This window comes from Sus scrofa, chromosome 18 (genome assembly GCF_054392235.1).
Source record: "Sus scrofa isolate SSC_HxYL_T2T_F1_AM1 chromosome 18, Sscrofa_HxYL_maternal_Yorkshire_Landrace_v2.0, whole genome shotgun sequence".
NCBI classification, from domain to species: Eukaryota; Metazoa; Chordata; class Mammalia; order Artiodactyla; family Suidae; genus Sus; species Sus scrofa.
Genome location: NC_139400.1, coordinates 47,429,453 through 47,454,550, shown reverse-complemented (window position 1 = coordinate 47,454,550; position 25,098 = coordinate 47,429,453). Strand labels below are relative to the sequence as shown.

At 42.9% G+C, this 25,098-nt stretch overlaps 2 long non-coding RNA genes across 2 annotated transcripts in view; one reads left to right on the top strand and one right to left on the bottom strand.

Moving 5' to 3' along the window:
* LOC146395024 (uncharacterized) overlaps positions 1–25,098 on the top strand; it is a 295,705-nt gene that overhangs the window by 149,316 nt on the left and 121,291 nt on the right. The gene's annotated exons all lie outside the window — the stretch shown is intronic.
* On the bottom strand, positions 1,356–25,048 carry LOC146395025 (uncharacterized). Its single transcript, XR_014834265.1, has 5 exons — positions 24,609–25,048; positions 5,144–5,319; positions 3,052–3,705; positions 2,057–2,215; positions 1,356–1,964 (listed from the first exon to the last, which is right to left on the bottom strand). It is a non-coding gene; the product is annotated as an uncharacterized LOC146395025 (long non-coding RNA).

Genomic DNA, 25,098 nt, shown 5'->3' with positions numbered 1-25,098 from the left:
CTCCCCCCAGACCTCCTGAATCACAATTTATGTCTCAACAAGACCCCTAGTTGACTTGTGTACAGTAAAATTTGAGAAGCATTGTTTTCAAGGCATTAGCCCTTTCAGATGCTCTACCATGGCAGGAATGATTCTACAGACAAAAAAAGTTTGGGAAACACTGAATCCTATCCTATTCGTTTTGTGTATTTGCATATTAAAGGCTTGGGAAAGTCCTAAAGTAAAAAAAGAATTATTCAACTTTGCTTAGTCCAATGTTTTCCCAATTTATTTGTTCATGGGCTCTTTATATGAGTAATACTTATTAATATTCCATGGATTAACTGTTTGAGACATGGCTGCCACAGAAGGCTGGATAAAGCCATACCTGCTTGTGTGTGTGTAGTGAAAAGTAGTTTAGAGAAAAGCACCAAAGGCTGATCTGGTAACCGCCTATTTACATCATCTTCAGGTGGGGATTGCACTGCCATGTGGGCACTCATGCCTGCGGGCACTCATATGGGAAAATGAGGAAAAAAAGGGTATTCAGATAAGGAAAAACAAAAGAAATCTGTGAGAAAAAAATGAGTAGCAGTTTGCTGTGGGCAGGTATGTCTGACCAAGAGGAAAATGGATGAAAGCATAGATATTTGTTTCATTAAATTATTGCAGTTTTCTCCATCATAGCCTTCCCTACAATGTGAAGCATTTTGAACTGGGATCGGGGCCTATTTTGTATTACATATGTGATTTCATTCAATCTCTGCAACAACCCTGGGTGGTATGTATTGGTATGCCATTTTACCAGTGAAGAAATGGAGGCTCAGAAAGATTTAGTCATTTGCCAAGGGTCACACAGCTGGTGAGCCGAATTTCAACACCACATTTGGTGACTCGAAAGCCCAGGCTCTTTAACCTTTATATGGTCTGGCACAGAAAACACAGTGGGAAGCTGTGTCTGATCTCAGCCTGGAGTCCTGAGGAAAAGGTGCAGAGGCCAGGAGCCAACTGGGAGCTGTTGTGGGTTGTCATCCTTCATGATTGACGTGTTTGTCTCTGCTCCTGCAGGTGTTCTTCTGGTGTCTGGGACATCATGTCCAACAATTTGTCTCCTATACCTTATCCTCCCCCTCGAGCCCTCGGCCCCTCAGATTAATAGAAAGAAGCTGCTGTGGCTAAGCAGCCAGCCATTCCCACCTGAACATGTCCAAGTAAAATAGATTATTGAACAAAGAAATGAATAGAGAGAATTGGGGGCGGGGGCAGAGGTGCTGATGAGGGAGAGGGACACCAGCTAAGTTGCCTATTTTTTGAACAGCCATCACCGTTGGAGTAATTGATTGATTGCAGGGAAGACCAGACTCAGTTTGGCCTAGTTTGGTGATCACTTACTCAATTATTTATTTTTTAAGGAAAACATTTTTCTCTAGTAAATGAAAACAGAATAAACCATGAGATTTAAATCCCTCCTTTCAGGGAACTTTAGTCACAGGTCACATCTGCAAAAAGGAGAAAGTTAGGAATATCTGGACTTGGGTGAACACTAGTGACAGCAAGAGTGATAACAGTAACCACGAATATTAAGTTATTAGTGCTATTATTGGTCAAGCCCTTGTGCATGTTCTAACTCATTTGATTGTCACATAAACCCTATGGAAATAAGTACCATTATCACCCCCATTTTATAGATTACAAAATTGAGGCCCAGAAAATTCTCATAATTTGTGCTTAAAGTTGCACAGCTAGCAGGTAACAGTTAAACACCTAGAAGACAGATTCTAGACCAAAACTGCCTAAGTTCAGATTTTACCATGCCATGGTTTCCTTATTGGGAAAATGAGAGGGTGTTATTAGATTCCTCTTTGCCAAACCTCAGTCATTTTCTTAACAACTCTTAATTTTTGGACAATTCTCATGCAGTCAGCACAATTATTTTCTTAGAACTTTCTGTGAACCAACTCTTCTTTTTTGAAGTTTAAGTATATCTGAAAAGGAAAATATCAAAAGGTTGATTGAAAACTATTGTCTCTTAAATAGAAGATAATGATAAAAATAAATATGATAAAAAGAGTATTACCTGAGTCTAAGGCATAAACCTGATTTCACCTTTTTAAAGAGAGAGGTTAGGGAGTTCCCATGTGGCGCAGCGGATTAACCATCTGGTATCGTCACTGCCAGGGCTTGAGTCACTGCTGAGGGGCGGCGGGGGAGGGGGTGACCCCTGGCCAGGGAACTTCTGCATGCAGCCAAAAAAGAGAGAGAGAGAGAAAGGTTAATAAGTGTTACAGACATGTTTGAAACCTATTCGACTCTGTCCATAGTCTTCCTCCTGGATATAATCAGAATATTGAGAGAACAGAGCTGGAAATACCTTGTTCACAATTGCACTTTGGAAAGTGCTGCATTGCTTATTTCTCAGGTCTTTCTCTGACATCACAAAACTGAAATGTCATGGCAGAATGCTGGAGTTTGGAAGCTTAAAGAGCCCTAAGTGGGTGGTGAGGCTTCTTTGACTCCAGAGGCCGCCAGCTTAGGTGATCTGTGTGCTGATCTAGGAAAGGGAGATGGTGAGGGCACCATCTTTGTCCAGTCCAGAGAGATCCCCAACAAAGTGGCCCAAGCTCCAAAGCATCCAAGTAGTCTTGTGGTAGCAGTCTGTGACCACACATTCAGCCTGCCTCTCCTTTCAGACAGAGGGGAGGACCACACTCACTCCACCCCTCATACTTTGACAAAAGCCATGGCCATTTCTCTTGCTCTTGACCAATGAAACATGAGAAGAAATGATGCATACCACTTCCTGGTGAAGCATTTAAGAGCTGGTGCATGATCTCTCTTCCCCTACTACAGTGAATCCTGGGACCTCCTGTGGAGATAGCAGAGAGATAAGGTGGTGGAGGCTCCATTGGCCTGGTCCTCGAGTGACCACTGTATACTGAAAAGCCTCCCTCATCCTAGCTCTCTACTGACTTACAAGAAGATTCATGTTGTTTTAAGCCACTGTGACTTTGTGGTCCTTTGAGATTAAAATGTAGGTCAGCCTATTCTGATTGATTAAGAGAAAAAACTTACACTGCCCACCGAGGCTCTAGATCGAGGTCCTGATTATCTGGCAAGCTGTTCCTCTATGCTGGATTTCCCCTCCTTGGCCATTATTGCTGCCTGTTCATCATTAGTGAAGGTGGAAATTTGTTGACGCTTTTGGTACCATCTGTAGCCACAGTCCTGGAACTCTGCAGATCATGCTCTTACTGAGTCCTGGTATCCTGAGCCCCCAGTGCTGCAGTTCCTGGGTCCTGATTCATGATCTTTCACCTTAGCTAACAATGTTTCTGTAAAGTGTGACCGATACTCTTTGTCTCTCTGTTACCTCAGTTAAGTGCGCCAGGGAAGCAAAGGCATTTAGAGATAAAGCTCTTTGGATTCATACACACAACCCTTTCCTCCAGATGCAGATACACCAGGCTGGCTGCGTCACATCTTCTGTGCTGTGTTCCATGTCCTCATCCTCTATCAGGGTCATCCCCACTTAGCAGACATGTTTTATGTGTCAAATCACAAATACCTTTTACCCTGAAATCTCCCCACCTTCTCTGAAAAATCATTGGACACAAATGGACATGAAGGGAGTATCTGAAAGCCATCCAGGGCACCCTGTATGTGGTGGCCCTGCATATAGTTTCTCTATACACAGCAGCTCTAATTCTTCCTCATAGACTGTAGACTCTGTGAAGGAAAGAGAGAGGAGAGGTCTTAATTATGTTTCCGTCTGTCTGGTTATTTCTGCATGAAAAGCCACCTCAAACTAAGTGGAAGAAGACAAAAGCCATTTCATTATGCTCATAGATTCTGGAGATCATGAATTCAGACACAGCACACTATGGTATCAACAACCATGAAGGGTTCAAGATGTTTCTCCCTTATATGCAAGCTAACAAGCTAGCCTGTTACAGTTTTGTGGATGTAAGTATGAAATATGTCCTAGGTCAGAGACAAAGGATGTTATTTCTCTCAGCAATAGCAGTAGTTCTAGTATCCATATTTTCTTGTGTCCGTTTCCTGAGATCCAATTCCTACAGGGTGACTCCTACACACACAGTGGGTAGTATTATAGTAGAGGAGCTCCAAGCTTAGGAAAGCTGAATCTTTTATAATAGGAAATAAGCACACTTGCCATAAATTCGAGAGGAGGACGTTATCTTTATAATATTGGCCACTCTCTGTTTCCTAAGGCTGTTCCCAAATCTGGCCCTTGCTTCAGAGGGAGGTACAATCTCTTTCTTTTGTGGTTGCTCACTATATAAGCATCTTGTAAAAGATGATCTGGAGCAAAGGCATGCTGTGCTTCTCCTTATATGTAGAAATGAAAGAGGCCCATGGACAGTTGTCTCCCAATGAAGTAATGGCTTTTTCCTGCTCCAAAGTGTCTAGGGCTTCAGCTAGGAAGACTCCTATGGATGTGGGCTAGAATTATCTGGAGGCTTCATGCTCAGGTCTCGTGGCTGGGAAGACTTGAAAGCTGTCTTCAACTGAGACTGTCAACTGGTACCACACTCCATGTGGGTTGGGATTCTTATGTTATGACAGCTGGATACAGAGAGGGAATATTCCAGGAAGGGCTTGTGGTGAACAATTGACTGAAGAGAACCTAGGGAGAAACTGCAAGGCCTTTCCTGACTAACCTCAGGAGTCATGTAGCTTTACTCTGCCACCTTTTCTTAGTTGTAAGCAAGTCGCTAAGGGCACCCAGACACAGGGAGAGGGTAATTAATCACCTGATGTGGGGGAGCAGCAAGGTCACACCAGAGAAGAGCATTGGGCTGGAATATTGCAGTGATCATCTTTGGAAAGCAGGCTTATGGAGTATAGTACACCCCCAAATGCTGCTGTTCAAGCTGTATAGTGCAGTGGGAAAAACCTAGCCTAAATGTCAACAAGGCTTTCTCCTAGTTCCTGCTACACCACTAAACTACCTGGCTATGGCCTTGGACAAGTCACTTATGCAACTGAGCCCCTAAGATGCTGGTTCCCTGAGTGAACACATGATGCAGGGAAGGCCCTGTGATGCCCTTCTCGCTTCAGAGCGTTGCTGTAAAAGTCACTCGAGAGTCCTATGAGGATCCCTGACATGCCATGCAAATGGACAAGGAGTTCTAAGGATTACCACATGTGTGACTGTCCAGGAGGTAGAGTGTCTGCAGACCATCTGTATTTGAGGCTCTCTTGTATCCTTAGTTCACACAGCACACAGCTTCAAAATAATGTAACTTAAGCCTTTTAATTCTTATAATCAAGTTACCCAGGAAGAGCAAGGGTAGCACCTGGCCTGTCTTCTAAGGGCTAGAAAAAAAAAAAAAAGGATTAAGTGTACCATGAAATTGCTTCTGGGATCTTCCTAACCAGGGACCTCCTCTACCTAGTAAAAAGAAAACGAAGAAAGAGCCAGGCAGAGAATAAGAATGGTAGGTATGATTGTGGCGGGAGGTGCAGAGAGCACAAAGGATGGCTGGCCTCAAATGGCAGAGACCCCTGTCCCACTGCTGAACACAGAGTTGCACACTACAGGAGATTCAGGAATGGATACGTGAAGGTTCCTGGGCACTCAAAAATCCACATCTTGGGACTGAGGATGAGGAACATGGGGAAATATTTAGAACATCAGAAGGGCTTAAAGTGTTGCATAGTAAAGTTATTGAGCATTCACTAGGAGACATGAATTTCACAAATCTGGGAGCTAAGCATTATTATTATAAAGGAAGAAATCAAGGTGTAGAGAGGAGAAGAAAATTATCCAGATTGCATGGTCTAGGGGAAGGGATGAAAGTACACCTTTAACTGGAGATTATTTGGCTCCAAAGCCCAGCCTTCTCCATTGTTTCCCTTATTTCTCTGCCTCTTGGTAGGGGTAGAAGTATGGAGGAGAAGTGGGAGTGGAGTGTGTGGGGGTAGAAACTGGAGTAAGAATGGGCTATCCTAGCTGGGCCAGCCAAAGACTTGTTACCATGAGGCACTCTGCCATGTCCCCAGCATCAGCCTGGTACTCATGGAGTAAGAGCCAAGGAATATGTAGAGGGAAGGCTGGCTGGCCAGGTAAGTGAGGAGCTGCTGTATTTTCATAGTTTGAGGCTGATGTGTTCTGGACAAAGTGCTTCCTCTGCAGCACCTCTGGTCTCACTTTACTGTCCCTGATGTATGCTCCACTGCTCTCCTTACAACTTGGTTTAGAAAGTATTTGTTGAGTGATTGTTATGTGCAGGGCACTTGCCTGCCTGTGGGAATGCAATGATAAATATAATTTCCTTGCACTGGATAAGCACTCAATTTAATGAGAGAAATGGATCATTTCTATGCAGATTGATTAATGCTCTTGTAGAGGAAAAACACAAGAAGACATCCAGGCTCATCAGAGGTGATCACAGTCAAGGAGATCTTCTTAGAGGATTTAGTAGTTTAGTTGAGTTGGAGGGACAATAGATGAAGAGCAAAAGGCATCATGAACAAAGTGATGGCGGATGGAAAATGGTTCTGAGTCAACTGCTGCTGTACCAGAGTACTTTATTCCTTCCTATTCTTTCCTTCTGTCAGTTAGAATGCCTTCAGTTTCAAGTTGTATAAAACCCAAATCAAGCAGGCTTAAACAATAAATGGACAACTAAACAGTTGTAGGAATGAAAATGGGGCCATATCTACAGAAAGAGAAAGAGTAGAGACTTTAAAAATCCTTTAAAATCTTAAGGGAAACTTAAATTAATTCCTCAGCTTTATAAAAATATAAATTAAGAAAGTGGACAAAGAAATACAAAAACTGGTTACACTATGAACTGTTAAAAAAAACTATACCAATAGACAAAATCTCCTTGGCAAAGAGGACATCAGATAGTGTGTCTGGAAAGTTTTACAAAACTTGCAAGGAACAAATAACTCTTATTTCATACAAACTGATAATCTTCCAGTTAGTGGAGACGAACCATATTATTTCCTTCCTAAATTCAGGAAAAACATGCAATAAAATTTCATAGCCATTTATGTTATGAAACCCTTAGAAAACCATAAATTGAAGAGAACTTCCTTAACCTGTCAAAAACCAAGGAGAAATATTATACTTGATGGTTAAACATTAAACATATAAAGTCAAGCACAAAAAAAGGAGGCCTATTATTACCTTTCCAAGTACACATTGCACTGGATATTCTAACCAATGCAATAAGACAAGGGGAAAAATTAAAGATATAAGAAATGAAAGAAGTAGCTTAGACCACTGCTGTGGTGTGAATTCATTCCCTAGCCCAGGAACTTCTACACGCCACAGGCATGAAAAAAAAAAAAAAAAAAAAAAAGAAAGAAAGAAAGAAAGAAATGGACAAATTACCCTTATGTATATATTAAATAGAAAACAGAAGAGATTTACACATAAACTATTAGAACTAAGCTTCCAATAAAATCTCTTGCTACAAGATCAGCATACAACAATCAACAATATGCCTATATACTTGAAACACAAATTATAAAATGTACTAGAAAAATTATATCAACAAAATTACAAGTTGGCTAGAAGTAGATCCAACAAAAACATGAAAATCTTCTATAAAGAAAGTATAAAACACTATTTGGATGGCATGAAAAATAACTCAGATAAATGGCAATATACCATCTTTATGAGCAGAAGGAATTATATCATAAAGATGTAAATTTTCCCTCATTAATGTATTTATTCAAAGAAATTTGAAACAAAACATCCAGAGTATATACTTTATGACATGCCAGTAGAGCCTGAAGGTAATGAAAATAAAGGCCTAGAATATCTAGGCATTTCTAAAGAAGAGGAAAGCAGGGGAATTTTCCTGAGAGAGATATCGAAGCCTATTATAAAGCTATCATAATTAAATGTTGTGGTATTTGTATAGATAATATTAGCAAGCCATAAACAGACACCCACAAATTCCTAGAAACATTGTCTATGAAAGCTGTAGCATTATGGATCACTGGAGAAAAGATATTCTATTCAATGAATATTGCTGGGTCAGTTATTCATACAAAAAGAAATTGGGGAGTTCCCATCATGGCACAGTGGAAACAAATCCGACTTAACCATGAGGTTGCAGGTTCGATCCCTGGCCTCACTCAGTGGGTTAAGGATCTGGCATTGCTGTGAGCTGTGGTGTAGGTCGCAGACATGGTTCGGATCTGGCATTGCTGTGGCTGAGGTGTAGACTGGCAGCTGCAGCTCCAATTAGACCCCTAGCCTGGGAACCTCCATATGCTGAGGGTGTGCCCCTAAAAAGACAAAAAAAAAAAAAAAGAAAAAGAAAGAAAGAAATTGGATCCTTACCTTAAGTAATACACAAAAATTAATTCTAGGTGCATTAAAAAACCAAATGCCAACAGTGGACCATTTAGAAAAAAATTTGACATAGTTACAAAAAAATTCTTAAATTGCAAAAAATAAACAGAAACCATTTTAAAAGTTTGATAAATTTCACTTCATTGAATTATATATTTAGGTATGGAGAAATATACCATAAATATAATAAAAAGATATTATATTTATATAGGGAATAGGAATGGGAAATGATACTTGTATTTATACAACCTTCAAAAGATTAGTATATAAATCACATAAAAAACTCCTAAAATTCATAAGTGTGGGACAAACAACTCAATAGAAAAATAGGCAAAGAATATTGTTTTCCCCTAGTACCCTTTCTTCCTATCCCATATAATCATAGAACTTCTGGAGTTTAACCTGATAATTGGTTGTGCTGCTAAAGGCTACATTTTTCAGCTTTCTTGCAACAAGGTATGTTCAAGTGACTATATCTGGGCCAGTCAGACATTAATGGAAGCAATGGGTCCATTCTAGTCATATGTTTTAAGAAAGTGATTGTTTACATTCCACTCCTGCCCCATCTCTTTTTCTCCTGGGCTGGGGTGCAGAATTAGTTGTAGTCTGTCAGTCAGCTGGTAGACTAGGACCACATCCTAGAGGATGACATGGTAACAAAATAGAAGGAATTTAGATCACTGGATTACTTCCCAGAGTAGAGCTGCCTACCCATCTAGTCCACCCACCAACTTCTGCACTATTATGCAAGAGAGAATTTGCTATTTGAGCCCCTGAATTTGGAAGTGTCTGTTACACCAGTTGTACTTATATCCCAACTAATGTCAACAAGAATACAAGATTCACAGAAATGAAACTTGAATGGCAAATAGAATGCTCAACTTTAGTAGTAAACAGGAAAATGCAAATGAAAATAGAAATAGGATGCCATTTTGTTCTCATTAGATTGGTAAATATGAAGTTTGACAACACCATTTTCATAAAGGAACATATTCATAGCCACAGTGCAGCTTTTAGTAGCAACAATCACTAAAACCAAAAAGAAACAGCCTAAAATTCTATTTGAATATTATTATTTAAATAAATATTATCTATTTATTTAAACATCCTAAAATAGAATACTATTGTTGGGGAAAAGTAAAAAATGCTGAAGTGTCATGTACTACAGGTAGGATTATAGGTTGCTGTACCACTTTGAGGGCCATTTGGTGACATCTTTTTTTTTTTTTTTTTTTTTTTTTTTTTTGTCTTTTTGTCATTTCTTGGGCCGCTCCAGCGGCACATGGAGGTTCCCAGGATAGGGGTCTAATCAGAGCTGTAGCCACTGGCCATCACCAGAGCCACGGCAATGCAGGATCCCAGCAGCGTCTGTGACCTACACCACAGCTCACGGCAACGCTGGATCCATTAACCCACTGAGCAAGGGCAGGGATCGAACCCGCAACCTCATGGTTCCTAGTCGGATTCGTTAACCACTGCGCCGCGACGGGAACTCCAGTGACATCTTGATATATGTATCTTAGGTTATTAAATCACTCCCCAAATTCATGTTTTGAAGCCTTAAGCCCCAGTTTCTCAGAATGTGACCTTGTTTGGAAATAAAGTCATGGCAGAGGTGACAAGTTAAGTGAAAATGATGTCTTTAGGGTGGGCCCTATTCCAGTACGACTGGTATCTAATGGGGAAATTTAGAGACAAACGCAGACATGAATAGAGGGAAGATGATGTGAAGAGACACAGTAAGAAAACAGGAATCGATGAGCCAAGAATGAAGACCTGGAACAGATGTTGCCCTTAGAATAATCAGGAAACCACCTCTGCCAACACCTTGATTCTGGAATTCCAGCTTCCAGAACTGTGAGATAATACATTTCTGTTGTTTAAGCCACCCAGTTTATAGTAAGTACTCAGTTATGGCAGCCCTAGCAAATTAATCCACCTATGACTCAGCAGTTCCACATATAGGTATATATCTACGAAGCTCTCACAGGAGTGGACCAGAAGTTATATAGAAGGATGAAGCATTGTGATAATGAAATATTGGATATTCATCAGTATTTACCCATAAGAAAATAAATATATAAAGTGTGTTAACACTATAGAAAACTCTACTGCAGAAAAGTGATGAATTGGTAGCATCTCAGTAGGGATTGAAATAAGTAATATTTTATTTATTTTTTTTTTAAACGAGAGTTGCAACGTTTATTTCAGGTTCTCTCTTGTTTTTTTTTTTTATTTATTTTTTTCTTTTTTGCCACACAGGCAGTATGTGGGAATTCCTGGGCCAGGGATTGAACCTACGCCACACAGCAGCAACCAGAGCCACAGCAGTGAAAACGCAGGAGCCTCAACCCGCTAGGCCATCAGAGAACTCCCTGAAATAAGTAATTTAAAAGTATTTTAAAAGTTCATATCCAAAAAAATTTTTAATAAAATTTTAAAACAAAATAAAATACAAGTGGTGACCCAGTTGCACATACATGTATAATTCTTTTTTCTCACATTATCATGCTCCATCATAAGTGACTAGACATAGTTCCGAGTGCTACACAGCAGGGTCTCATTGCTAATCCATTCCAAAGGCAATAGTCTGCAACTGTTAACCCTAAGCTCCCAATCCATCCCATTCTCTCCCCCTTCCCCTTGACAACCACAAGACTGTTCTCCAAGTTCATGATTTTCTTTTCTGAGGAGATGTTCATTTGTGCCTTATATTAGATTCCAGATATAAGTGATATTAATATTGACAGAACAATGTAAACCAGAAAAAATAAAAATCATTATATTAAAAAATTTTAAAAATAAAATATAAATGACAAACTGAGAAAAAGCATATGTGAAATAAGACAGCAAAGGGGTTTTTATTCTTTTGAATTAAAAAGAGCCCTTATAAATAATAAGAAAAAGATAAATCATTCCACACAACAGGAATAAGACACAACAGTGCTTTTCAAGAAAAATGCAAATAAGAAATAAATGTTGGAAACAATATTCATTGTCACTAGTAACAGTAATGCAAACTTATGAGAAATTAAAAAGATTTAAAATCTTACCTTTGCAAAGATTAGATATTAATCAGTGTCAGTGGAGATAGGAAATCAACCTATCTGAAGGACAAATTTTCAGTACTGAAAACTTAAAATATGTAAACCTTTTTGTCTTGCAATATGAATATATCTTAAAACGATAAGAAAACTACTGATGCAGTCAACCATGTTCATAATTACTGTGAAGTTATCGAGGCAAACAAATCAGAAACAACTTAAAAGGGATAGTATGTTTTTATCTAAATAAATACTGGTGCATCCTAAAATGTAAAACTATTCAGTATTGACATTTATTCTTCTCGACACCTTTATTTGCATTTTGTGAAAGGAAGCATACAAGGCAGTAGTCAGTATATTACCAGTTTGTGTACTTGTGGTGTGGGTGCTTGTGTTTGTGTGTATTGGATATGGTGGAGGAACTTCAGAGTGACAAACACAACAACTCAGCTCAGCACAGGGAAGGGACCACCTACGTCTTCCAGACAAGGAAGTGGGGGGACTGCCCCTCAATAAATTACAGAGAGAGAACAACTCTCTTGGTTTGACAGAAGGGTCCCTTTGCCTAGTGAATATGCTCCGCACGGAGAAAGGACTAGAGTGAACCAATTAAGTCGGGGCTAAAATACCAATTCTTGAAGTTCTCTTCAGTAAATTTGAAACATTTCATAATTGAAAAGTCTTTAAAGGAGCTAAAACAGAAAGCTCCAATTTTAAATAACAGCTCAAAACTTCAAAAGCTAGTAATAAACTTTACAAGCAATATGTAAGATCTCTATGAAGAAAACCAGAACACCTACCAAGGAGCTTAAAAGAAAATGGTCAAAATCAAATCTCAGGCTGAAGCTGGACATATAAAATAGATGCTAATATTTGTTGCACAAACAGATAACAGACTCCATTTATCAAACACATATTTATGCCAGACACCCTGCAAAGCGCTTCACGCACATTGTCCCAGTTAATCCTTCAATAACCCAGTAAAGCAAGGATTGCCATAATTCCTGTTTTGCATATGAGAACACCATGGAAGATTGAGGTTCTCTGTTTAGGATCAGAGAACCAGGAAGTCATGGAGTCAGGTTTGTAGCTCACGAATGCCTGGCCCCATAATTTAGGATCTTTATTCCACTGTAAAACCTCTCTTCTTTAAGTGGGATGGGGTCCTGGAGCCCTGCCTCTTGACACCTCCTGGCTCCCTAGGAATGAAGAACTAAATCTACTAAGATAGGAAAACTGCACAGTTCCCAAAAGACTTGGCTGATTCAGTTGTTTCTTATGTTCTGTTCGGCAGGCGTCTAATTTTTTTTTAAGTTCTGGCCAGTGACTTTGGTGTTGACCAGAGTAGGGGTGGTAGAAACAAACAAGAGAAAGGATCTCAAGGGGAAGCCAAGACAGAGGTAAAAAGTGGGTGCTACATCCTCCCACAGGGAATGCTTCTAGAGCTGATCCTTGAAGGCTTTGTGACTTGATTTTGTAAGTGATTACCCAAATGAGGGTGAGAAACCCTGAGGTTCATGTCTCATCTCTTCCACTTGGTAGATGTGTGAACTCAGGAGAGTTATTCAGTGTCTCTGAACCTCAGTTTCTTTATGCCACAGAAAGGGTTGTTAGTCTTCAGTGAGATGACGCATAAATAGTGCATGACTCAGAATTTAGCGTATGGTAAACCCAAAGTATGTCTTACGCATAATCATCACTGTCATCATGGTCACAGCACCATTGTTCTCAGAACCTAGAGACCACCCCCCAGAACCTCAACTCCTGAGCCTTCCTGCTGCTTTGGTCACACAGCCTCAGCTTAAGCAAGTCCCCCTCAGCAGCAGCTCACTAGACCAGGGCCCTGGGAAATGCCCAGTCCCTCAGGCCCTTGCTCCCAAGCACAGGGCTGAGAGTTGTTTGTGGAAGCCTGAATGAGAGACTGATGACTCAAGATAAGATAGGCAATCAGCTCGACCTGCCCCTGCAGACTTCTGGTCTACTTGTAAAATGAGTCTTGTCATTTATTTGACAGTCCCCAGGATTTCACACAGGGGGAGGGACAAATAAAACCAAGCCCCCAGCAAAGTGTTCCTGATAGCCTCAAGTGTGGAGTTGGCTGTTCCAGGGCCCCCCAAGCTTGGGCAACCCCTCAGCATCCTGGCTGTGTCCAGGCTCACCATTCATTTTTAGCCAATGTTTGTTGAGTGCCTACCATGAGAGAAAGTTCCAGGTGCTTTTCCCCTTTAGAGGTGAGCTAAATATTTTCGCTTCAAGTGAATTCAATCTAATTTCAGGAATTTAACTCAAAGCAGAAATGTCTCATTGGTATCCCTCTAGTCGCCATCTGCCCTTTAGTCAGCGGTTCATTAAGTGGTTGGGAACACAAGCTTGGCTGGCAAAGATCTGGGTTCAGAGCCTGACTCAGCAGCTCTGAGCCAGTTTTCCCCTTATTCTTATGCTACCAATTTCTGGGAGTGTGATGGTTAAATGATATTGTACATAAAGCATCCAGGAATGCATGCACCTCATTAAATTAATCCTAAAGAAAACAACTCGTAAAGCAGAAGCCCCTTGAGCCACTTTTTATCTGCTTTCAAATAGAGTGTTTTTATGCATTAGGTCACCTTAGAATTCAGACATCACACCATGAGGAGAGGGAGGCCCAGTCCAGTCATGGTATATGGCAGGCCTGCCATGCCAGAGTATGGCCAGGGCCGTTGCAACCTGCTTATCTGTGAATGTCTTCCCCATTTATGCTTCAGGTTTGGCTCACTTCACTCAGTATTCTCAGCACCTAAGAACAGGACCTGGCAGTCAGCTGGCACTTCAGTGAATGTCTGTTGAATGAGTGGTTAAAGGATGAATGGTAGAAAACAGAAAAACAATGAGGGAAGAAAAACATAATCTCATTGTTCAACTACAATTGCTGTCCATTCTTCAATATCCAGATCAACATCACTTTCTCTTTGTTGCTTTCCTAGCTCTCTTACCTTGTCCCTTCCCTCCCACCATGCCCTTCACGCCCCTTTTCTCTCCCTCTCTCCCATCTCTTAATTTGCCATGATAGGGCAGATAGCTCTTTGTCTCTTTTCTCTTTGAAAACCTACGGAAGAAATGTGAAGGGGATGGAATCCACTGGACATGGATAACACAGCAGGGTAAATGCAGTGTCCTCCTTTCACCGACCTGTGGCCAGTGGAATCCATTTAGCTATGGAATGGACGGCTCTTCCTTATACCAAAGAAACAGAGTAGCAGAGTGGGACAAAAGAGCGTGCATCTGGATGTAAGCCTAAAAGTGAAGGGGAGAGCCAGCTTACAGAGAGCACTTAGGAAAGTTTAGAGAGAGAGAGGAGAGATACTACTGTGGAGAGCCTACTGTGATCATCCATTGAAACAGAAAGCATGAAAACATTTCTGTCAATAAACCAGTGCTTCTCAGTGCAATGTGCACAGGAGTTATCTGGGGATGTTGTCACAAATCAGATTCTGCTTTGAAAGGTCTGAGGTTGGGACTGAGATGCTGTACTTCTGACAAGCTCCCAGGAGATGCTGGTGCTGCTGGTCCAGGAACCTCACCTTAGATATCAAGAGTTAAGTGCAAAACGCACTGAAAAGTCTTGCCAGCATGTTCCATCTCATCTTTTTAAAGATGTGAGCAGGCCACCCCAACAGAAACTGAAAGACTCTGTCTGGTGTCCAAAGGGATCCTGTGGTCTTTCCTCCCTTCCTTTCATCTTACAGGCTCTCCCAGACTACTCCCTGGCACAGGGCAGCCTCCTCCAGGCAGCCTAGGCTGAAAGGGGATTAGAAATTCCAAGAGCTCAATTTTAAACCTCTAGCTTGATCCCCAGCTCCCACAGCATAGATGAGGGCAGCCATAAAGCGTCATGCTGGGGCTTCCTTCAAAGAACACATAAGCCATATGGAATTTCATTTCACTGGCTATTCTCTCTTCTAGACAGGTGATGTAAGAGCATATCTGTAGGTATTTCTCCCTCTTTCTACTCACTGTTACCCCTAACACACTCAACCACTAGACACTGGCCACCTGAGGAAGCTGGTTTATTTCTTTATTCCCAAAGATTTTAACATAGTAGTTGTTTCATAAATGTTTGTTGAACTAATTAACGAAAAGCTTGACTTTTTGTTGTTGTTGATATTTGGAGTAATCAAATTAGATTTTTTTAAGGCAGTCAAATTTCTTTTGCATGACAGCACAGGTTTGGTGAGCTCAAGTGGTTTTACTGAAGGTTAACTGTCAAGGAGAAGAACAGAACCAAAACCATGGTTCCTGAAACAAACTGTAATACGAGTTGCTCACAGTGTGAGGTGAACAGGATTGGGTTAACTTATTTTTTTAAAAAATCACAAAATTCTGAAACTAGAAGATATCTTAAATCTTACCTAATCCTAAAATGGCAAATACCTGGCGAGAGAAGAGTCATCTCTCTCCATACCTGTGCCCATGGCAGATATCACTAATCAATTATGGCACTTTCCCTGCTAAATGTATATGTGACTTCAGAAGCTTAGGGTTTGAATACAATATTAGGTTTCTTCACCTGACCCCTGGTGAACCCTTATGTTCCTGAGCATATACTTACCAGATTATAACCTGTTTTGTAGTTCCTTGTAAAACTGCTCACCCAGTTTGCCTCCTACAAATCACAGCTTAGCCTGAACTGCCTTGAATTTAAGATAAGGCAGATACATGTGAGAGAGGCTCACACTCCATTGTGCAGAATATCAAGAGGGATTATACCTTGTTCATTCATTCCTTTACACATATTTATAAGACCAGGCACTGGTTTGAACTGTGTTAACTTCTGTATCACAAGCCCCTAATATATATGTTTATTCATTTAAAAAAAGAAAATCTTTTTAGGGTAGTACCTAAGCCATATGGAAGTTCCCAGGCTACAAGCTGAATTGGAGCCATAGCTGCCAGCTTATACCACAGCTCAGAGCAACGCCCAATCCTTAACCTACTGAGCAAGGCCGGGATTGAACCCGTGTCCTCATGGATACTAGTCAGATTTGCTACTGCTGAGCCACTGCAGGAACTCCCTATATGTTTATTCTTGCATGAGTGATGGATGGAAGGGTGGTTAAATCTTTGGTTAGTTACCTCTTGTAGGGTGATGCCTGGTAGTCCTTAGCAAGGACATCCTTCTGCCTCTTTCTGAGCAGGTCATTTTTCTGTTCCTCTTTCTTCCCTTGTTTGTTGTTGAGAGATCTTGAGAACATTCTATACACAGCCTCACCTGCAAGAGGTCCCCAAGGACAGTGCTCGCTTGGTTGCCAGGCACTTCAAGAGGTATTTTAATCTGCCTTTTAGACTCCATTCAATCTATTAGATTGTCTCTTTGACTGGAACTTGTCTTTATGGAGAAATTTTTGTCAGTAAAGTTCTGTCTTTTATTATTTTTGTAAAATGCTGTCCTAGATCTTTTACATAAACTATCTTGTTTAATTTCAAGCACGAAATTGGACGAGGCAGTCATTATTAGTCCATTTTATAGTGGAGGAAATGGAGGCTCAAAAAGACCATTTTATTTGCCCAAGATTACACAGTTAAGTTGCAGGAGAATGTGAGCTTTATCCTGCCTGATTCACAAGTCTGTGCTTTTGCAAAGGGGGCTGTGGCTGGTTAGAGTCATGAGAGTCATGGTAAACCACGTGGTTGCCCCAAGAAGTCAGGAATTCCTGCATTTGTGACCATCTCCTTACAGAAAAAGTCATTTTCCCCAGGGCTGGTGGGGAGAGTGATCATCCAGCTCTTCCATCTGATGCCCTTGCTTGTCCCCTTTTGCCCATGATGCCCCAGATGTCTCTGTCTTCCAGAAGGGAAGGGCTTGGCCAATCAGGAGTTGAGAGGGTACCCCAACCCCTGCATAAAGGGGCGGGGAATCATTTCAGATTTCACCTTAAGGATTTCTGAGGCTAGGGAGCAGGAGCAGGTTTGGGCCCTTCCTCCCACTTGCCCTACCCCCGGCCACCAGTGCCAGAGGCAGCAGCTGCAGTGTCCCAGCTCAGCTGCCCCTGGGGCCAAGTCTGGGAATGACCCAGGCTCTGCATGTCACCTCATGGCCCTGGAACAACCCCCAGGCCTCCTTTAGCCCGAAGCCACCCCGGCTTCCCAGCCAAGGCTGGGGCACTGGGAAAGCCCCACTTTGTGTAATTGTTTAATTATCATGTCAATGTAGATTCATTAGCATGGCAGCTGTCATTGCAAATGGAGGAGGAGGGGACTCTCAGAGCCCCTAGGGTCAGCCTAATTGATGTAGTGAGCAGAATACTGTATTTACTCAACAGTGGTTTGGGTTTCTCTTCTGACCTGGGAAGGGCAGCAGTGCTTACCAGGAATCAATAGCAGCTGAATTTTCATCCACTGCGATGGGACAGCATCCATGGCTTAACCCCTCCAGGCCCATCTGGAGACGAGGCAGGCATCCCACAGCAGTGAGAAGCTAGAGGTTTCTGCTTCTCCCAGAAGAGAGGTGAGGTGGGAGCACGCAGAGTGGTAGAAATACATTCCTTACTTAACAGAAGTGTGTGACCACGTTCTAGTTAATCCTAATTTCCGCAAGTGTCTGACTGGCTCACATTCACCTCTGCATCCCTCCCAGCTAGTAGTACAAGGTGTAAAACAAGCTGATGTTCAGTAAATATTTGTGGAATGAGTTATAGCTTGCTTTAACTGAACTGTGCTAGGCACTGCCCTAAGGTTTCACAGGTGTATCAACCTAGAATTCTCACAGAATCCTCTGAGAAGCACTGTCCTGGTTATTTATTGCTGTGTACCTAACTTATGTTAGTGGTGGAAAACAGCAGTTTATTGTTATTATGTCTCGTGATTCCATGGATCGGGGATTTGAACAAGATACAGAGGGAATGGCTTACCTCTGCTCCGTAATGTCTAGCCCTCAGTTAGGATGATTTCAAGAGCTGAAGGTAGTACTAATAGAGGCTGCGTGGGCCTCTTACTCTCCTCAAATCCCCAGCATCTTCAAATGCCCAGCTTGAGCTTCCTGACAGCATGGCAGCCTTTTCTGTGGTAGTTTGGGGTCCATGAGACCAAGGCAGAACCTGACAATCCTCTTAAAAGACCAGGCCTAAAACTGGTATATGACACTTCACTAGACTTTATATGTCCAAAGAGTCACAAGCCAGCTCAGATTTAAGGAGAGGAGAAGTGGGCGACATCTCTTGAATAGGAAAGTATCAAAGAATTTGTGACCATCTCTAATCGATAGAGACTATGATTATTTCCAAACATAAATGGGGAAACCAAGGTTTAGGGAGGGTGGCTACCTCTCCCATGTTACACAGCCAGTGAGTGGAGGCACTTGGGGTTGGATTTAGTCCAGTCCTTGAGCCCTTAATTGCTACAGACCTACTCTGTAACCTTAAGTAACTCATTCTCTTCCTTGGGCCTCGGCTTCTGATAAGTAAGGGAGTTCGACTGTATTCTTTCAAAAGTCCCCTCTCACTTTCTAATTCTCAACCATAAAGAAAATAATCTCACCCAGCACTTGTACTTCTATTGGTTTGGGGCACAAGTGGTTGAAAATTCTCAGGAATTTAAAACATGTGTTAGGTCTCCAGAGATTCCTCAGAAAAAGTCAATTCACAGGGAGGCCAGTTAGTAAGTACTCGAGTTACAGGGGGTATGGCATCTGGGCCTCTAGGAGAAATCCAGGGGTGCTGAGGGTAACAGCAGTCTTACTAATTGCTCCTCGCAGGTTTTTCAGCCCCAGGAAGTGGGCTCTCCTCTACTTCTGTCAGGCTCTGATTTAAAACTTTGAAACCACTCCTGAGTTGTGACTCAACCCATGGAGTTTTCCAGAATCCACTTAAGAGAAGGAGCCAGCACCAATGGGACTAAACTCCCTTTTCTGCAGAAGAGACATTGTCCTGACAGCTTTAGGCTGCTGAAAATCCCAAGCTAATCAGGCCCCTGAAGAACAGGGTTAAAAGGCTGGTAATTGGGGTGGGAGGTGGGAGGGGCATCACGCAGTGGAACTAGATCAAGAACTTGAACATGGTCTTGGCTCACACAAGACAAGCTACCTGTGTGACCTTGGGCAAGTCATTTAACCTCTCTGTGACCCTGTTTCTTCATCCACAAAGAAAGGAATTTGATCAAGACCAGGAGGATAAAAAAGTTTCATCATTGGTGCCAACTTCACCGACTGGAGGTGGCTTCCCAGAGGGTCCCTGCACTGTGCTAAGATAGTGTCCTCTGATGGGAAGCTCTCTGGAGATTGGATGAGCCAGAGATAGATCCCTGGGTTCAAATCCCACATCTTCCACTTAATAAATGAGTGATCCTTGAAAAACCTAAGTTTTTTGAAATCACCTTTTCTGCTAAATTAAAGGCTTTCTTCAAAGAATTGATGATGACTTAAGTGAGACAACTCAGAAAAACCTTGCAGCCAAGAGCCAAGCACGCTATACATGTTCAGTAAAGGCTCATTGAATCTGAAACCTGAACATCACTGGGATAAACAGTGACAGGCAGGGAGGCCTTTAGTTACCTAAATACATCCTGTCAAATGTAGCAGAACCCATATTTTAATAGTCCGTGCCATTTCAGATAAACCTGAAGGCTGTAGGCATGATAGAATATGGAAAGTATAAAGTAAATGCACTTTTCTCATTTAAAAAATGGAAATGATACCTATCCATAAAATGAGTAGAAGTGAGTATTAAATGAGATAAAATTTGTGAAAATGCTTATGCAGAACAAGTACTTGATACTAATGTGTATGGGAGGACTAGAACTGTTACCTCCCCCAGCATTAGAGGACAGAGAATGGAGAAAAAAACATAGGAATCAACATAGGAAAAGCCTTAGCTTCATCCTTTACTCCTCACTGAAAATCACACCTATGAGTAAGTTCCATAAATGTAAATAAATGCAAGGTGTCCTGCTTCTGAATCTGGGAATGTTGGACAAAGAAAACAGGGGTCTAACGATATTATGATCCAGTATTTGAGTAACAATCTTTCAAATTTAGTCTGTTAGATATGCAAATGAACGGGCATTCTTCATGGAGCCATCACAACAATAATCACAGTGTAATACCATGTAGAGAGTGCTCACAATGTCCCAGGCACTGTGCAGTGCATTCTGAATTGCATTGGCTCATCTAATCCTCACAGTAAGCCAGTGAGTTCTACTACTGTCCTCATTTCCCAGGAGGGCACAGAGAGATCTGGAAATGCCCAAGGTCACACAAGTTAGTACTCAGTGGTACTGAAGCGGTCAGGCTCAGAGCCTGTGTACCTCTGAGTGGCTTTTTAGGGAAGTGACAGAGTGGGAAAACTACCACTATCCTAAACCAGGGAGGCCTCTAGAGTAGTAGAGCCAGGCAATCCTACGTTCAAATCCCAGCCCGAGTTTATTATCTGCATCACCTTGGGCAGGAGACTGACTAATCTTCTCAAGACTCAGTCTCCTCATCAGTAAAGTGGGGATACTAATCATAGTAATGCCTGCCTTATTCTCCTGCCCTGAAGACCAGGTTAAATGATGTACATAATGAGATGAGCCCTATGCCTGGTGCACAGTAGATGGTTGATCATTGTCAGATTCCTCTTCTTTAAAACAGGATTTCACTGAATTTTCAGCTGCATTGAAATCATTACAATAGATCTGGGAATGAAGAAGCCCTCAGAAATCTAAATTAGTCTCTATAAAATGCTTAATAACATGGATGGAGTTGTGTGGATGTGTGTGTACATTTTTTTTCACAAAATATGATTTTTTTCCATCACAAAAGAGCCCCCCATCCTTGAGGTTTGGTGTTGAGATGAAAAAATAAAGCCAAAAAGATCTAGGAAATTAAAAAAAAGATCTATACAAACGTATAAGTAATGTCCATAATTTGAAACTCAGTATTTCTTTTCCTCACAGCGTGTTCATTAGCTAGTCTCCCCAAACTGCCTTTTTGTTTCATTAGACAACACTCCTTGCAAATTACTTCTAACTTTGGATGATTTGCTGACCTTCACTGACTAGGGTCTCCCTTTCTCCCCCACCTATAATACCCGCTTTGCATGGTAACCAAATGTGGCCTCCCTATGGCCCCCCCACCTTCCACTGGGAATGATCTCTTTATCAATAATCCGACCCCTGGAAGCCAGTGGGCAACTCTTTAGTGCCCCCCGACACCAATGCAGATGGGGGCTTTGGATCCCCAGTGTAATCTCAGCCTGAAATGTTACCAGGAGCCCCACGGCTCTTCAATTACCTCCCTTGGCCTGTCAAGACCACAGCATCTCAAATTCAGTTAGCTGGTCTTTGGGTCTCAGCCAAGGCCCAGCCTCTGCTCCTAATGACAGCCAGCTGAGGGGACACTGAGAGGGGCTAAATTCAATTTGCAGCCCTTCTAATGAGATTAAGGGAGCAGGGTTTTTTATTTTCTCCAAAGTTTGCCATGGGCAGGATGAATGATGGCCCAGGGATGGGCTGTCAGCGTCAACAAAGGCTCCGAGCTGGGAGAGGGGGATGGGAGACAAGGATGGGAGAAGGAGAGGGAGAGATTTTCCAGACAGAGCCAAGGAGCCCTGAGTAAGTCACCCAGCAGGTGACAACGTCTGGCTGGCAGAGTGTCACTCTGTGAACAGAACGCCATCAAGAGTGAATCTGGAGGAAAGGCAAGTGTCAGTCATAAGCAATATTCCCCAGTAGATTTTTTTTTTCTTGCTTCTGAATTCTTTCTCACCCTTTTTGACTTTCTAAACTGTATTTCTTAAAATGAGTCAACTCAGAAGTATCTTTTCAAATAAAGGAGCAAGGTTCCCACTGCTCCTCTGCCTGTGACAGCCCAGCCTGGTGACCTGTGCACCTCCCAGCTGGGAGCTCCCACTGAGCTGGGGACTAGGACCGCAGATGCCCACGTTATGTCGTGGCTGGTGGTGAAGAGCCAGAAAGTACTTTAGCTGATGCAGAGTAACATTGGGGTGAGGTGTGACAGGCAAAACCTGCCTAATGAGTGTTTTAGTTGGCGCCTGCCTCCAAGTAGCTCCAGCTCAGATGTAGGGGTGGGAGAAATAGAGCAGGACATTTTCCCAGGTCCAAGTGAGACAGATGAAAGGGGAAGCTCTTTAGGAAATCTGAAGAGGAAGAGGTGTCTGTGGCTGGGAGAGATCAAGGAAACTGGTTTTGGAGGTGGCTTTGAGCTATACCTTGAAGGAGGATGGGATCTAGAGAGGCTGAGAGAAGGAATTCAGGTCCGACCCTTGTGGCTGCAGGTTTCCATGCTTCTCCTTCCAGGCCCAGCTGCGCCCTGTTCCTGGATCATTCCTGGTAGCAACTGCAATAGTCCTACCACCCCAGGCCTGGATCTCAGGCTCTGAGCACCTTCTCACAGCTCCTCAGAGATGGTCCATACATACAGCAGAGCTCCCCCAGCTCCCTGTCCCACACCCCAACATTCCATCATGCGGTAATCCTGCCCCAGACCGTGGCTGTGGCCCTGCTGCCTTGAGTTGCCTGGTCTTCTCTGGATGGTGGGAGTTGGATTCACATACATTGTCTTTTGTCCCCTTACCACTGTCTGAAGTCCTGCTCCTAGCAGACCGATAATAGGGAACCATGACATAAGTGCCCTTTTTCTACTTCTCTTGAATATGGAAATCAACTCAGACCAAGGTGCTTACTTAGCACCAGAACAGGTCAGCATGAGAGAAAACACACAGTGGGCACATCGTTAACATTCATTTCGTGTCCATCAACTGAAATGGGCTCATGGGGAAGGTAAAACTTGATCAGGCAGAGCATGGGAGCAGTTACACAAGTGGCTGGAAGTGGGAAGGCTTTCTCCGTAAGGAGGAAAGCTCAGATCTGGGGTCATGTTTGTGCACAGAGAACAAGAGTTCCTCTCCTCTGCTGCATTCCTTTCGGCCAAGTTTTGACCCCATTGCCCACCAGCCCACAGTCAGCACTTCAGGGCCTCTGGCCACTCAAGAGCTCCAGTGATGGATTCCTAAGACTGTCCCCTCATGAAGAAGTGCAGCTGACGTCCACAGGCCAGGGGGCCATCCTGCTGATACTACAGCCTGACCCAGGCCATCAGCCAGATGGTCTAGAGGAATCCTACAAATTCCAGAACCCAGAACATCTCAGGGGCATATTGTAGCCAGAATTCAGGGTATCTCCCTTTCAAAACAAACCACCAAACCCTTCCGGGGCTCGTGAAGGATTATGTTGGATTATTGGGCCTGGGATAAAGTGAGTTATTAATCCAGCCAGTGCCTTACAAGTCCACTGCTGCTGAGGACAACTTCAAGATGCTAGGATTCTTAGAGTTCCCTGGTGCCTTGGCACTTAAGGACTTTGTGTTTTCACTGCCGTGGCTCAGATTACTGCTGTTGCTTGAGTTCAGTCCTTGGCCTGGGGAAGTTCTGTATGCCATGGGTGTGGCCAAAAAAAAAAGAAAGATGCTAGGATTCTGAGCCCAAGAGAGCTCGGTTCTATGGCTAATCATGGCTACATTATTAATGTGGCTCCTTTTATGTTGTGAATTGCTTCTGTATTTTTTTCATATTCCACTGACTTGTATTTAAATTCCTTGTGAAAAGAACATTCTGTTCAAGTAGGAATTTTGTGCCATGAATTGATAGAGACATCAGAAATGCAAGGCTAAGGCCTGAGACCTCCCAGCTCTTCTCCATTATCCGCCTGGGGTGGGGGCACTATTATGTCCTGATAAGGAGGCTTTGTCCAGGATGGTGTTGTGTGGCTACTGGGGACACTTTGCCTGGACTCCTGAGCCAATATAGGTGACACTTGAATAAACCTCCGACCCATGTCGCTCTTTCCCACCTCAGGCTGTGACAGGGGAAGTAGGGTTAAGAATGGCCAGACATCAGTGCAGATGCTTATTAACAAGAAGGAATCACTAAAGGCCAGTTCCTCAGGAACCAGAACTCTCTTTTGTAAAGCACATTTCAGTCTCAAAGGACTGTCACACCTATTTTCTTATGTGAGCCTTACAACGAGTCTGAGAAGAAAGTATCCTGATCTCCAGTTTAAAGATGAGGAGTTGGAGGCACCCCAAACTTAAATGAGTCACCCAGGTTCATGCAGAGCTGAGCTTAGGATGCAAGGTCAGGTCTGTCTGATGCCAGATATGCTGCTGTGCCCTCTCCCCTGCATTTCATCTTGATACATGACCGTGTGCCCAGGATGGACTCCCCTCCCCATCTCCTCAGACTGCAGTCCCCTGCGGGGGTGCAGACTCTGCTTACCATCCTCTGACGGTGGAACTGATGGCCCATCAGGAGGGAATCGTCACAGGACAGCTCCCTTGTGCTAGCTTTTTAGGGGTGCACTGAATACGTGGGATATGGCACCAAGAGCACTGGGCTGGGCCGCTTGGCCCTGCTGTCGCTAGCTCCCCCTGTGATCTTGGGCAAGGGACTTCCTCTCTACTCCAGTGCCCTCTTGGCTCCTTGCCAGTTCCGATGTTCCCAAATACGCATTCTCCAGACGCCCAAACAGCTGAACGGTCACTCAAAGTCATTTCGTGCTCCTTGCAAATTACATTTTCCTTCTGCTCTTCTTCTCTTCCTGGTCTTCTCTATTTGCTGCGCTCAGTTCAGTTACACTCTGGCCTGGTTATGGGCATTTCCAGTGTGAAAGCTCAACCCCAGTGCCTGCTGGGTTTGCTAAAACCACCCCTGGGCCCACCCCTCTCAGGGCAATGCCAGACCTGGGGATGGAGCCCTGGGTCTCTTC